This window comes from Dromiciops gliroides, chromosome 2 (genome assembly GCF_019393635.1).
Source record: "Dromiciops gliroides isolate mDroGli1 chromosome 2, mDroGli1.pri, whole genome shotgun sequence".
NCBI lineage: Eukaryota > Metazoa > Chordata > Mammalia > Microbiotheria > Microbiotheriidae > Dromiciops > Dromiciops gliroides.
Window position 1 is genome coordinate 179,621,442 of NC_057862.1, and position 15,120 is coordinate 179,636,561.

The following is a 15,120-nucleotide window of genomic DNA, read 5'->3' on the forward strand; positions in this document are numbered from 1 at the left end:
TAGACAGCCTTCACTCTCTCACTGGGGGCAAAATCAGAAGCCATTTATATATTTTGTTAATGACACTTCCAAGGAAGAATCATAATGAACTCGAGGGTTTAAAATCTTCTCATCAGACCACAAGGTCAAACCTCTTATGACCTCTAGTGGTTACAATTTATCTATTCAACCAAAGAACATTTATTGAACACCTAATATGTACTATATTTGTCAATGTTGAAGAGATACAGCTGAGTCAGACTTTCTGTAGCCCTGGCTAGAAGTTGAGCTGTACTGGGAAGAAAGGTAGGTAGCCTTTATATCCTAAGTATTCATATGTGATGAATAAAAAAATTACGAGACAAAATCCTTGGTAAATTATAATCAATTTTATCAATCATGACCAGTAAGAGACTAACAAAAATGGCTCCTTAATTTCTCATAGTTCAAAGACACAGAGTGGCTACTTCTTTAGATTTTTATGCCTTTTGGACAAGAGATGGTCCATTAAACAACGTTCAAATCTAATTGGTTGATGTGATCAACTCATTAAAATGAGATCTTAGAGAAGAAGTTCTACGCGCCCTTCGATAGCTCAGCTGGTAGAGCGGAGGACTGTAGTGTATACAACTGTAGGAATCCTTAGGTCGCTGGTTCGATTCCGGCTCGAAGGAGGCGTAGAATTTTTTTGGAGGCAGCTTAGGTGGTGAAGTGGATAATGCACCGGCCTTGGATTCAAAAGGACCTGAGTACTTTTAGGTCTTTTGCCCAAAGAAATCATGGAAGGGGGAAAGGGACCCACATGTACAAAAATATTTATAGCTGCTCTTTACGTGGTAGCAAGGAATTGGAAGTTGAGGGGGTGCCCATCAATTGGGGAATGGCTGGACAAGTTGTGGTATATGAATACAATGGAATACTATTGTGCTGTAAGAAATGATGAGCAGGAAGAGTTCAGAGAAACCTGGAGGGTCTTACGTGAGCTGATGATGAGTGAGATGAGCAGAACCAGAAGAACATTGTACACAGTATCATCAACATTGAGTGTTGACCTACTGTGATGGACTATATTCTTCTCACCAATGCAATGGTACAGAAGAGTTCCAGGGAACTCATGATAGAAGAGGATCTCCAAATCCAAGAAAAAAAAGAAAGAAAGAACTGTGGAGTATAGATGCTGATTGAACCATATTATTTCTTTTGTTTTGGGTGCTGTTGGTTTTTTTTTTCTATTTTGAGGTTTTGCATCACTGCTCTGATTCTTTCTCTTGTAACAGGATTAATGCAGAAATAGGATTAATGTTATTATGTGTATATATATGTGTGTGTATATATATCTATATATATATGTATAGATATATATAGATATAACCTATATCAGATTACCTGCTGTCTAGGGGAGGGGGGAGGGAGGGGAGGGAGGGAGGGAGAAAAATCTGAAATTGTAAAGCATGTATAAACAAAAGTTGAGAACTATCTTTACATGTAACGGAAAAAATAAAATATCTCAAAAGGACCTGAGTTCAAATTCGGTCTCAGACAATTGACACAATTCGCTGTATGACCCTGGGCAAGTCACTTAACTCTCATTGCCACCCACAGACACACAAACGCACGTAAAAGAGAAAAGTCCAAATCTCATCAGTAGGGAAGATCAAAGTTAGCTCAAGCATTGTTGTTTGTCTTTCGTTCTTGAAGAGGACCATGACATTGGGGTGATGTCATTTCTTGCAAGGGATTGGATTTTTAAGTGAGGGAGGGCTTGTGCAAGGTCACCAAAGTCATCTAGGTCCAGTAGCAATATATACACACAAACACATATATACACATATACATAATGGACCATCTCTTGTCCAAAAGGCATAAAAATCTAAAGAAGTAGCCACTCTGCATCTTTGAACTATGAGAAGTTAAGGAGCCATTTTTGTCAGTCTCTTACTGGTCATGATTGATAAAACTGATTATAATTTACCAAGGATTTTGTCTCTTGTAATTTTTTTATTCATCACATATGAATATTTGGTCCATTAAACGGCATTCAAATCGAATTGGTTGATGTGATCAACTCATTAAAATGAGATTTTAGAGAGTAATCTCTATACGCCCTTCGATAGCTCAGCTGGTAGAGCGGAGGACTGTAGCGTCTACAACTGTAGGAATCCTTAGGTCGCTGGTTCGATTCCGGCTCGAAGGAGGCGTGGGAGTCTTTTGGAGGCAGCTAGGTGGTGAAGTGGATAAAGCACCGGCCTTGGATTCAAAAGAACCTGAGTTTAACCTGAACCACAGGGCTATCTCAACTCCCCTATTCAAAAAATTCCAGTGGCTCTCTATTGCTTACAAGGTCAAATATAGAATCTTTTTGGAGTTCAAAGCCCTTCATATCCTACCCTCCCCCATTTTTCGGGACTCTTGCACCTTACATCCTCCCCCCCCCCCCAACTCTGTCCCATGACCTCATTGTACTTTGAAATCCAATGACCACTGGCCTCCTGGCTGTTCCAGGAACAAGACACTCTACCTCTCAGCTCTGACATTTTCAATGACTGAATCCCATGCCTGGAATGCTTTTCCTCCTCATCTCTGCCTGCTGCATTACCTGATTTCCTTCAAGTACAAGTTAAAATATTCTGAAGGAAAACTTTCCTTATCTCCCTGAATTCTAGTGTCCTTCCTCTATCGGTTATCTCCAATTTTTCCCGTATGTATCTTATTTGGACATAGTTGTTTGCATATTGTCTCCTTGAGACCAGGGAATGCCCTTTATTTTTCTTTATAGCCTCAGTTTAGCAGTTATCTGACACATAGTAGGTGTTTATGTTTGTTACTAATTGATCCTCCACTGGTCTTGGGGCTAAAAACATGAGGCTTCTTACACATTTGGAAGATGAGGACGACAAATTTAACGAACGAACACCACTAAATTTCCCGTATTCCTTCACTCACGTTTTCATATGTGTTCGTACGGTTATACAGAAATTGTACAGAAATTTTCAAATTTTCTTCCCCCCTAAAAACTAACAGTTGTGGCAGCAGTGGGATTCGAACCCACGCCTCCGAAGAGACTGGAGCCTAAATCCAGCGCCTTAGACCGCTCGGCCACGCTACCGACGTTAGTGCTTTTGGGCATCTCTCTTTATCACCTTGATTGAGGTCATTGAGAGTTTTCTTCAAGATTCTGTTTTGTAAAGGGAAAGAAAGACAAGGCATTTCTCCGATTCTTCATTTAAAGCTCGCTTTCATCTCACATGACGTGATCACCTGCCATTTCCTAATTCAGGACTTTCCGGAGACGCGGGCCCCGGACAAAGATTCTATTCTCCCTCTCGCTGAATTCGACATCAAGGAACTGCCGGGAACGAAGGCACACGGACACTCTCCAAAGGGAGTGGGGAAGGAGGAGTCTGGGAGCGATATCCTGGCACCGAACAAGGTCTTCTCTTTATCCGGATTTGTGTTTGGGAATCTAGAAGACCTTGGAGTGGGTACGGAGCTGAACAATAAGGGAGGAACACATGCTTAATGATAAAATATGAACTTCTCTGTAAAAAGCCTTCACAATCTGACCCCAAACTATTTTTCCAGCCTAATTGGCCATTACTATCCCTGAGATACAAATAAATTAGCCTTTTCTCTGTTCCTCTTTCACGACTCTCCCAACTCTCGTCACCCAGTCTTTTGCACTGGTGGTCCCACATGCCTGTAATACAATCTCCATTCCCGCCCCCCCCCCCCCCTTTAAGATGCAGCTCAAGTACCGGGAAGGCTTTCCTGATCTTCTTCCCTCCCCATTGATAGTACTTCTTTTCCTAACTTCTTTTAATTTTATTTTATTGTATATATTTGCGTGTATTTATATCCATGCTGTATTTAGTTTTCTATACACAAGATGTCTCTTCATTAAAATGTAAGCTCTTTGAGAGTCGTGATTGATTCAATGTTTGTTCATTCATTGGTTGATTGACTGGGAAAAGCCTCACCCTTTCGAGAGGGATTTCTGGACCAGGAAGGAAAAAAAAAAATCTCCCCTCAAGATTGGAACCTGTCCAAAGGCCTGATGAAGAACTTCGTTTCTCTAGTTACTGACTTCTGAGAATCATAAGGGGAAGACGTAGGCATGATGGATTCCTGTTCTAGACTGAAGTCCCAGTTGTTTTCATTAGATTAGTTCTATTTTCTACTCGTACCACAGCAGTAGGAAAGAGGCTGGGGACCAGAATTACAGTTGTTGAAATGTCAGTTATTACTAAAGAACATGTTGCGACATCACCTACTTAAATGTAGAGTTATAACGGGCATAGAGAGCATCTTGTCTAATCCCCACATTATTTTACAGATGAGAAAACCAAGGTTTCTCACACTTCATGGATAGTGAGCAGAACAGGGCTCAAACCCAGTTCCTCAGATTCTTCATGCACTGGGCCCCACAGTGCCATTCTGAGACCCCAAGATAGAGAGGAAGTGTTTGGGAGGATGGTTCAGGGCAAGATAGTTTTGAAACCATGGTAATGGGAGAAGTATAATAGGTTTCTTGCCTATATAATAAATGAATGGGTAGGGTTAGACCCTGAATCGGGCTGTATATGTCATTTTCTTCCCCAATCACAGAACATCAGAATTGGAAGGTGCCCCCAAGAGATCTAAGTAAGAAGATTTTCCTTAATGAAAATCCATCTGTTTCCTTGCGGAAGTAGGGGATAGAGGGAGGGGGAGGGAATTGCTGTGGGTTAAAGCATTCATCGTATAATCTAGTGAATTTAACTTTTTCACAGGGGTCAATAATAACTTTAGTTAAAAAGGGCCTTTTATTCTTCTGATATTGATATTGTATTGCTGTGAAGAGCTAAGTCTATCACAGTTCATCATCATACAGTGTTATTGATACTGTGTCCAATGTTCTCTTGGTTCTGCTCATTTCACTCAGCATCAATTCATTAATGCATTAGCGTTCCAATTTTCCCAAATCTTCTCCAACATTTATCGTTTTCCTTCCTTTACTTAAAAAAAAAAATCACTGAAGAAAATAAAGAAACAGAGGTAGGAAGAGTGACTAGATTAGATCAGTCAAACACAGGGGAGTTTTATGTTGGAGGTGACAAAATTTTTTTTTAATTAATAAAGTATTTTATTTTTTTCCATTACATGTAAAAATAGTTCTCAACTTTTGTTTATACAAGCTTTACAATTTCAGATTTTTCTCCCTCCCTCCTCCCCTGACAGCAGGTAATCTGATATAGGTGTGTATATATGTGTATATATATATATATATATACACACACACACACACATATATACACAATACATATATATACATACATACACATATATATACATATATACACATAATAACATTCATCCTATTTCTGCATTAGTCATGTTATAAGAGAAAAAAAATCAGAGCAATGATGAAAAACCTCAAAATAGAAAAAAACAACAGCACCAAAAACAAAAGAAATAGTATGGTTCATTCAGCATCTATACTCTGCAGTTCTTTTTGAGGTGACAAAATTTTGAGGGCATTGAGAAATGAATTCTCAAGGTATTTGAAATGGGACATCAAAGGCTTAGGTCCTATTCATAAAAATACTTAGCATTTAAATGGCATTTTAAATTTTGCAAAGCATTTTTATATAAGTACCTCATTAGAGCCTCACCATGCTTTTGGGAGGTGAGTGTTATTACTAACCTCACATCACAGATGAGGAAACTGTGGTCCCACAGTAAGTGCCTAAGGCAGGATTCAAACTCACAGCTTCTATCTATGCCACCTAGCAGCCAGTAATTATTATTCACACACACACACACACACACACACACACACACACACACAGCCCCACAAAAGGCAACAGATGGAATATAAATAACTACCAACCTATATGTCTCTTTTCCCAGACACTGAAGGCATCCTTGATGAAGATTTGAGTAGGGAACTGTAAGACTCTTTCAAACAATATTGTAGAGCAAACCACAGCTATGAGGTCAAGTAGATGGAAAGGTTTAAAAAATACAAAATGTCACTGTGTTTGGTGACTATAAAAATGAATTTCATTCAGTAGAGACCTCCACTTGCCTTCTAGGCTCTACCTCAACAATATGTCCAAATTATCCCTAATTCTTTGAAAGATAGATACAACAAAGAAAGAAGGTCCTCTGACCTGATTATAATGAATAAGGTGAAAGGCATAAGATATGGATATTTATGCTTGCTAAATATACTTCCTAGTAACATGGAGAATTTTCAACACTAAGTCCAAATAGAAGAAAGATTGGTGGTGGTCTTTCAGGCACTCCTGTTTGTAGATACATAGCAATGTGCTGATTTATAATCCTTCAAAATAGTTTGACCTCACTATCTACAATGGATGAACCAAATGCTTGAAGAATTGTCCAGACTATAAGATAGAGCACACAGAGAACTGATCTATCATTCATATATCTTGGAAATACACTGTACATCCAATGGTGAGCTGACTCCAGAATTGAAGAGCTGCCAGGATTGGTTTTGGGAACTTCTTTTTTAGTGCTTTTAATGACCCCGAACTTCTCCCTGAAAAGGCCTATCTTTTACAATATATCTCACTAAGGAGGTCTGCTAGCTACTAGCCTGCCATTGAACAGTGAGGACCAGGCCCTGGGTAGTTCCATGCTCACTACAGTAGTTAATGAATTATGTCTATATCAGAGGGTGTTTTGGGAGATACCAGTAAGCCTGTGATTCTCAGAGAACTGGTAGTCTCTCTCCCCCATTTCTAACACTTTTATGTTATTAGTCTAAAGACTTGGTCTAGGTGGACTTATCCATTTTGTCTTAAAATTTGTGTCTGAACCATCTTAAGGCAACTCTAGCCTCTCTCTTCATGAGAATTTCACTGGACTCTAATCACATAAGTATTATATGGCAGGGTTAATGACACAAGCAAGGCTTAACTCTAAGGTTTTTACTCATAATTTAAAAATAAAAGGAATAAAGTTTAATATATTCCAACAATTAACTACCTTATGGGTTGTGAGTCTGACAGCTCTTCTCAACACTGGAGTTTCCCATGTATTTTCTTTTTCTACTTACAGCTTATGGGCCTTTGTCTAATCAAGGCATGGAATTTGGCACACTAATTCCACTTTCTAGAAACGTTTTCTTGCTTACTATTCTCATTGACTGAGCCTTCCAACATGGTCCTCTGTGTCCAAAACAGAAGTCATTCTCTTCCTCTCAAAACCTACTCTTCTTTCCAATTTCCCTGGCTCTGTAGAGAACCATGGCCCTTCCAGTCACTCAAATTCACGACTTTGAAGTCATCCTCAACCCTTCCCTCTCCTTCTTTCATCCTCCCTCATATACAATCAATTGCTAAGTCTTGTAGATTCTACCTCTCCATCTTTCCAGTTGGTCCTCTTCTCTCCTAATGAGGCCATTATCCTAGTTTAGGTCCTCATCACCTTTGCCCTGGACTGTCCTAATAGCAAACTTCTAATTGGTCTCCATGCCAAATGATGATATTGCTTTTAAAACACTGGTCCTAGACTACATCGATTGCTTGCTCAAAAAACTCTAGTGGCTCACTACTGCCTCTATGATCAAATACAAACTTCTTTGTGAGAATTTAACAATATGGAATTGAACCCTTCCGTTTTCCTCTCTTCAAGCTAGAGAGGAACACAAGGCTGCCTGCAGAGTCCTGCTAACTTTCTCCTGGCATTATTTTCCTTTGGCTCCAGGAGTCGAAAAGTCCTATTTCAGGATTGGTAGTGGCACCTTAGTAACTAGCTAGCTGTGGGAGATTCCTAGGGCCATAGGATTTGAAGACCTGAGAGAATTTAGAAAAGTCCGAGATCATAGCATCATGGAGCTATTTATACTTGGATGGGACCTTAGAGGTCTAACCCCCTCATTTTGCAGATAAGCTGAGGCTCAAAAGTGTTAAACGACTTGCCCAAGATCTCCTATTTTCAAGATGGAAGTGGTCTCCGAGTTTTGGAAATCTGTAGAGTCCCTGAAGAACTTTTTGATATCTGGCAGCATTGCTCTCCTGCTGTCATTGGCCTGAAATTTACACAGAGGCTTAGGATCAACACAGATTCATACAATACCAGAGACATAATTTGACTGCAACGGTACACAGAAAATTCTGTGCTAGAGGCCTCTAGTGTAACCCCTTCGATAGCTCAGTTGGTAGAGCGGAGGACTGTAGTGTATGCAACTGTAGGAATCCTTAGGTCGCTGGTTCGATTCCGGCTCGAAGGAGGAGGGTGGTTTTTTTGTTTTTGTTTTTTTTGCATTTGCCACAAACTTAATAGCAATTGAATACATTCGTTTAAGTTTTGTTTGTTTTTCTGGTACTGGATTTGGATTTTCAATGAGACATGCAGAGTCTTTTTTGTGACCACACATTTTTCAAGATAACTGACCAGGGTTAGGGATTGAAGGCAGGAGTCATTTTGCTTTGTGTCTTTGGAAATCCAGCGCTTAACACAGACAGACCCCTGGCACCTAGGAATTTAGTCAATTCTTATTAGTTCATTGTGGGACTCCAAACTACTATATTCTAACCAAAATTATTTTCTGCAAACACCCTTTACCTTTAACCCTTCCTCCTTCCCTTTCTTCATATAATTCTTGCTGCTTTCCTTCCTCATAGGAACAACCCAGTTTCAAACATGTAGCGTTGGAAGGGATCTTAGATGTCATCAAGAAACATCCGATCACTTTACAGATGAGGAAACTGGGACCAAGAAAGTTAGGTGACTTGTCCAAAGTGACACAGCAAGAAAGTGGAAGAAACAGAATTTGAACTCGGGTCCTATTGTTCCAGTTTTAACACACTTTCCATTTACCAACTTCAACAGACATTTATTAAGTGCTATCTACATTCCAGACATTCGCTGCCCTCAAGGAACTTATAACCTTTTTGTCTCTTTTTTTCTTAATTTTATTTTACACAACCTACATTTTCATATTCACTTACCTTACTTAGCTACCCCTTATAACAAAAAGAATTTATCTTCTCATACTGTGTGTGAAGAAACAACAGGTTGCTCATAAAATTAAACACAAAAGTTTTAGGAAGTAATTTGCAGTGGCTGGCATAGGCCTAATAGGAAGGGCAAACTTGACAAAGGAGCAAGTATTCCAGGCAGCACAATGAAAGGGTAAGGAAGAATGGTATAGGAAGTGACACTAGATGGATGGAGCTGACATGGATATATCTAGGAGAGAATAACAAGTGTTAGTCAGGGAAAGGGACTTGCCCTACAGAAGCCTACAGGTCAGAATCACAGGAATTCATAGAGAAGTTATTGGTCAGTAGATTGTCATGCCCTTCACAAGAGCAAAGATAATGCTGGTGTGATTATCAATTCATTAGAAAGATGTGGAAAGTGGTAGTAGGAATGTACTCACTTAGGGACTGAGCAGGTGCTCAGTCTCTGGTCCTTCCTGGTCAAAGCAACAGTTACCTGAGAGCTTATGGCCTGCCCAAAAATAAAAAAAGAGTGATTCCAGCAGAATGGGTTTTCAATTGCTGCAGCTTCTCTTGTAGGACTATTGTCTATAGTTCATTATTCATCTTTTCCAGTTTCAAAAATGATCTTTCTCTGGAGAGTTTGATTAGGTCAAAGGTCATCTCAAGTTAAATCTGGTGGTATCTCCATTTCATCAGATGGACAGTTGGCCCAAGCAAATGGTGATGCGAATTGTAGCTTTAAAAAACTTAGTTTTATATCCATCAGAACTATTTTGACATAACTCACTAATGATGTACTTTTTTTGTTTATTTTTGGAAGTCAGTTGTGTAAAACGTGAACATTTTTCCTTTTTAGAAACTCTTATTATCGTTGACTCTAACCTGTTTTATTGGGCAACAGGTTACCTATTTGGGGACAGCTCAGGTTACTCCTAAAAACAGGAAGATGGTATGACTTTATTAACCACAGTTGACTCATTAATAAAAACCTTCCTTGGCAGCGGTGGGATTCGAACCCACGCCTCCGAAGAGACTGGAGCCTAAATCCAGCGCCTTAGACCGCTCGGCCACACTACCACACGTGTTAAGTGTTCTCGTACCTCATTTCTTCAGTAAGATTTTTCCCCCCCCCCCATCTGAAGGCCTAGAAATTGAGGAGTTTTATTTTTCAGATGGAACCAACAGTCAGTCCCCATTCAAAGACACTTTTGTATTTCCTTGAACACTTAGAACAATTTCAAAAAGAAACAAATTTGCTATTGCAAGTAATTATGCTAGAGTAAGAGACAGAAAAAAGGAGCTCTCCGTCGGCTCGTTGGTCTAGGGGTATGATTCTCGCTTAGGGTGCGAGAGGTCCCGGGTTCAAATCCCGGACGAGCCCGTTTTGTTGACTCGGGACCCAGATGCCGGGTAGAAAGGAACTGACTAAAAAAAAAAAAAAAGAAAGAAAGTAACATACTGACTGAGAGTTCGCTGACAATTCGCAGTTAGACAGCTGAGTTTGTATAGAGCATACAGGTGTACAAGCAAACTGGTTCTCAGAAATACTTTTCACCCTATCTTCCCTATCATTCTCCCACGTCCCCGAAGACACAAATACTTAAACTAGGGGCTTTAGCTAGGACTGTCTTTGGTACCTAATAATCCTTGTAGGAAAAGGGCCATGTTTCCAGGTTCTAGGGTGCAATCCAAATTCGGGGGCAGGGAGAGGTGTAGGTTAAATAGAGGGATACATGGAATTGTTTGCCTAGGGAAAGTCCTTTCCAGGACTTGGGAAAGAGAATGGGAAGTCAGAGAGCTCTCACTTACTTGTCCGTGCCTTGGTGCTCCCAGTTACGGGACGAGAGCAAATGTCAGGAGACCTGTTTTGTTGTTATTGTTGCTGCATTCAAGATTCAATTCTCCTGGAGGGGGAAAAGCACCAAAACCCAAAAAGGGCTCGTCCGGGATTTGAACCCGGGACCTCTCGCACCCAAAGCGAGAATCATACCCCTAGACCAACGAGCCACCTAGAAAAAAATAGTTGCCAAATTTCCTTCAGTGTTCTCGAGAGCAGTCGATTGGCGGCTTTCCTGTATTGAAGTTTACTTCCTGCCCCAGAGTTTCTTATATAAGCATTTGTTCCCATTCCTGGATTTTCCTTGCCCTTTTCAAGCGCCATTTTCTCCTTTCTGAGCCTCTTCTTTCGCATACACTCGGGGAAGGAAAGTCTTTTGGTTTCTGGTCACATTCCTACGGAAAGGAGGAGAAGGATTGGAAAGAACAGGAAGCCGGGGGCGAGGGGTGTGGTGGGGAGGGGAGTAAAAAAGGGAAGAAGAAAAGAGACAGGGCAGAGCGGGGAGGAACGGAGAGGGACCGGGTTTTCTCCAAAGAGGCTAAAAGGTTATTCTTACTGGATCTAAGGAGTTTGAGCGGAACTTATTTCTCCAAGAAAATAGCTGCACTGTCCAGGGCTTCTAGAAGACTACCATTTATAGTGGTCTCTTCTGTGTCTGGGGAAGTCAGGGCTCACTGCTGAGCACCCTCAGTCTCTTTTTTTTTTTTTTAAGATGCCACATCAGCCCAATCCCTTGCTTGGTCTACGGGCTTTTTCCGCCACCTGCTGGTACAATCTTATTACTCCCTCCCTTGGCATTGCTCCAGCAGCCCCAACCCGGAACCGCAGACTCGCCGATTTTAGGAAAGTAATCACAGTCCATTGTTAACACAGACACTTTAAACTAGTTCTTAACCTGGAGCCACAGCAGGGTTTGTAGATAGATTTCAGTGGTCCGTAAACTTGGATGAGATGCATGCATGCATGATGTATGTCTGCATGTGTATGTATGTATTACGTACATACATGCACATACATAAACACTTTATTTTCACTAACCTCATTTAAATTTAGCATGTCCTCCAATTATATAAGCACATCACTCTGAGACGGGGTCCATAGGCTTCACAAGACTGCCAACAAAAATGGTTAAAAAGAGCTTGTTTCAAACATAAGCTAACTGGAGACGTGAACTCCGCAGGGTTTTAGCTCTCTTATCACAGTTGTATCAACGGCTATCAGAGAACATCTTACTAGAAGAAAAAAAAGAGCTCAGTGTACCTTCCATGAAAAGTACGCCAGCCGCTGCTACCATCCGGTAGCGTGGCCGAGCGGTCTAAGGCGCTGGATTAAGGCTCCAGTCTCTTCGGGGGCGTGGGTTCGAATCCCACCGCTGCCAAATTTTTGGCCCGTTTCTACCAAGTCAAAAACGTACATTTGTTGATTTATGTGACTTTTGGGCATTGTGCAAAATGTTATTTCTCCAGGAGAGCCGGTAAAAAGAAAAATCGTCGATAGTAATCTTGAAGGCCAAAAGAAAAAAGAAGGAAAGAGTCCGGCACATTAACACGAACTATTTCCTAAGCCTATGTACCAATACTCAGATTCAAATTTAGCAAATATTTATTTTCTACTTCTTTTTCTTTTTTTCTTTTTTGTTTTTGTTTTTTTTGCAAATATTTCTTAAGCACATATTTTGTGCAACGGACTGGGTATGGATAAGAACATGAAACGACGCTTTTAAAGCATCTTACAATCCAATAACTACTACCTAAATTAAGACAGAGAAACTGCAAAAGATTAAACAACCCAGGAACCGGTCTCCTGACAGTCTTAGAACCAGTTTCTACAGTCATCTACTTTAACCTCTCGTTATTATAGGTAAACCCATATTCCGCTCCCTACGGTACCCTCCCCCTTGTCAGTTCTAGACTGTCGCTTCTCATTGTTGTATTATTAGTCCCCGCCAAGTATCTGGAGGGATATCGGAAGGAGCGGAAAGGAGGGTGCACCCAATAAAAATAGGAGCACAAAATAATGCCCAATTTCCAGACTCAGTTCCCTTCCCAAAAAGCTCTCTCGGAGGGGAAATATTGTAGCAGAATGACTGAAATTTATTTTCTATCCATTTCCCAGGGCAAATCTCTTACTATTTTGGGGGTACAAGGCAGTAGGGCCAGGGGTGAACGTTCAAACAGAAATTGTCTCTCCACAGGACTTCCAAAAGTCTAACAGTGCCTTTTGTTTAAAGTGGAAGTAATTAGTTAGATTGTAGATTTCAGCCCCAAAGGTAAGAATTTAACATGGATTATTTTTTAATCTTCATAAAATTTGCTGATTGCTAACAGAATTTCTTTTGCCTACAAAGAGAAAAAGAGACAGCGAGCCACACGTGGAGGCTCCATAGCTCAGGGGTTAGAGCACTGGTCTTGTAAACCAGGGGTCGCGAGTTCAAATCTCGCTGGGGCCTCAGAAATGCTTTTTAAATTAGAAAACCTGGTTTCTCTTTGGAAATCTCGGAGAAGGGGAGGAGAGGCGGAGCGCAGAAGACAACGAACGCTACTTTGTTCCATTTCTGTCTACGGACCGCTCGGGATGAGAGTATATCAGGATTTACTTGTAAGGCATGAAGTCACCAACCTATATTTGGAGCATCCTCGCCACAGGCTGTGTGCATGACTCATTAGGAAAAGGGGGCCTTCCCGGCACTGGGAAAAAGCAACCAAGAAATAGCTGCATTGTTAGATCGTAAACAATCCGAGTTCCAGCCAGCAGGCGGCACTAAACTATTTTCCTGTTTTGGAAGCAAGCGCTGACGTGGATAGTCCTTGAAATAAAGTTAGAAAAAAGTTGTCCTATGTGGCTCGTTGGTCTAGGGGTATGATTCTCGCTTAGGGTGCGAGAGGTCCCGGGTTCAAATCCCGGACGAGCCCTCTTTTGACTGCTTTAAGATAAAACCTTCAGGTATAGAAGTTCCTCTGCTTTCTCTCCGCCCCCCCCTTCCCTGCTACGTTCCGTGTTTCCACAGCATTATTTTCCTGCAAAGTTCTCAAATATATACATGTTCTCCGTGTCCCAGACTCCTCTCCCAGGAGGCCCAATTAAATATGACACTAAGTATAGATAAATTCATGTATTTAACTAAGTTGGTCTTTAACATTCTCCGTAGGTGTCTTGGCTCGTCGTGCATATAGTACTTTGTAAGCCTTAAAAGTAATACTTCTCACAATAACCACAGTTAGATTAGGTAAGAAGGATGAAGAAATTGAGGCTTAGTTACAAGGATCAGAGCCAGAGTTTAAATTCAAGTTTTCACTCCACGTCCAATACTTTTCCCGACTACTACATTACATTGCCTCCTCTGATGTATGGTCTTCATACTGTCATTCTGGACAGGAATTGCCAATGACAGGCTGTTCACCTTGAAGTTTATCCAGTTTACATTTCATGTCTTTAGTCTGCGTATGTGTTAATAACAGATCCACTTAGTAAGTATCAGTTTTATTTGTGGCCTTTTGAAGCCAGACTTCTGTAATGGTTGGAATTTCATTCCAGTTAAGACAGAATTGGAGACAAGGAAGGCACTGTGGTAAATTCTATAAATATTACTTTACAACCCTGCAAAGTAGGTGCTATTATCATCCCCATTTTAGAGTTGAGGAAGGGAAGCTGTTAGAGATTAAGTGACCTGCCCAGAGCTAGTAAGTGTCTGAGACCAGATTTGATCTGAGAATTTCCCACCTCCAAGCCCCAGTACTCTATCCACCTTGCTACCTATTTGCACCTAAGTGGTCTGATCATCAGACTACATAGGTTACCATATATTCTGCTTATGGATAGGATCCTCCATGGACCATATAATCTATTTTTTAAGAAATCATTTTTCTGGGACAGGCCCCATAAATCTCTCACTGGTATCAACTCACCTTAAATAAATCATAGTGGGATGGTTCCTGTTATGCATTCACTGTGCGTGGATTAAATTGCTTCTGATTTAAATTGCTTAAAGAGCAAACTCTGAAATTGCAAAGTGATGGGGCAGTACATGGTAGCATTGTCTGGAATATAAGTACTCAAATATTGTATATAATCACAGCAGAGTGTAAGCTCCCAAGGGGAAGGGTTTTGTCCTTTGTGGGTTTTGTTTTGTTTTGTTTTGTTTTGCTATCCAGTCCTCAGGATCTACCACAGTAACTTACACATAATAGGTGTTTGATGAATGCTTTTGGAAATGAAATGCATTAGCTACTGCATGTTCTTCTTTCATTTCTCCAACCTCTCAGTCCAGCCATTTTATTCTGTGCCCCTGGTTTCTGGGCCTATCCATCCAAGGGTAACCACATCAAAAGATCCATTGAAGGGTTGACA

The 15,120-nt window shown here is 40.7% G+C and overlaps 10 non-coding genes across 10 annotated transcripts; 7 read left to right on the forward strand and 3 right to left on the reverse strand.

Moving 5' to 3' along the window:
- The first annotated feature begins 563 nt into the window (after positions 1–563).
- TRNAY-GUA lies at positions 564–653 on the forward strand. Its single transcript is given in 2 exon segments — positions 564–600; positions 618–653. It is a non-coding gene; the product is annotated as a tRNA-Tyr (tRNA).
- Positions 654–2,083: 1,430 nt separating this feature from the next.
- TRNAY-GUA lies at positions 2,084–2,173 on the forward strand. The gene is given in 2 exon segments: positions 2,084–2,120; positions 2,138–2,173. It is a non-coding gene; the product is annotated as a tRNA-Tyr (tRNA).
- An 830-nt stretch (positions 2,174–3,003) lies between these two features.
- TRNAL-UAG lies at positions 3,004–3,085 on the reverse strand. Its single transcript has one exon. It is a non-coding gene; the product is annotated as a tRNA-Leu (tRNA).
- Positions 3,086–8,128: 5,043 nt separating this feature from the next.
- TRNAY-GUA lies at positions 8,129–8,218 on the forward strand. Its single transcript is given in 2 exon segments — positions 8,129–8,165; positions 8,183–8,218. It is a non-coding gene; the product is annotated as a tRNA-Tyr (tRNA).
- Positions 8,219–9,931: 1,713 nt separating this feature from the next.
- Positions 9,932–10,013, reverse strand: TRNAL-UAG. Its single transcript has one exon. It is a non-coding gene; the product is annotated as a tRNA-Leu (tRNA).
- A 232-nt stretch (positions 10,014–10,245) lies between these two features.
- TRNAP-AGG lies at positions 10,246–10,317 on the forward strand. Its single transcript has one exon. It is a non-coding gene; the product is annotated as a tRNA-Pro (tRNA).
- A 554-nt stretch (positions 10,318–10,871) lies between these two features.
- On the reverse strand, positions 10,872–10,943 carry TRNAP-UGG. The gene has a single exon. It is a non-coding gene; the product is annotated as a tRNA-Pro (tRNA).
- A 1,126-nt stretch (positions 10,944–12,069) lies between these two features.
- Positions 12,070–12,151, forward strand: TRNAL-AAG. Its single transcript has one exon. It is a non-coding gene; the product is annotated as a tRNA-Leu (tRNA).
- Positions 12,152–13,149: 998 nt separating this feature from the next.
- On the forward strand, positions 13,150–13,222 carry TRNAT-UGU. The gene has a single exon. It is a non-coding gene; the product is annotated as a tRNA-Thr (tRNA).
- Positions 13,223–13,613: 391 nt separating this feature from the next.
- Positions 13,614–13,685, forward strand: TRNAP-AGG. Its single transcript has one exon. It is a non-coding gene; the product is annotated as a tRNA-Pro (tRNA).
- Positions 13,686–15,120: the final 1,435 nt, after the last annotated feature.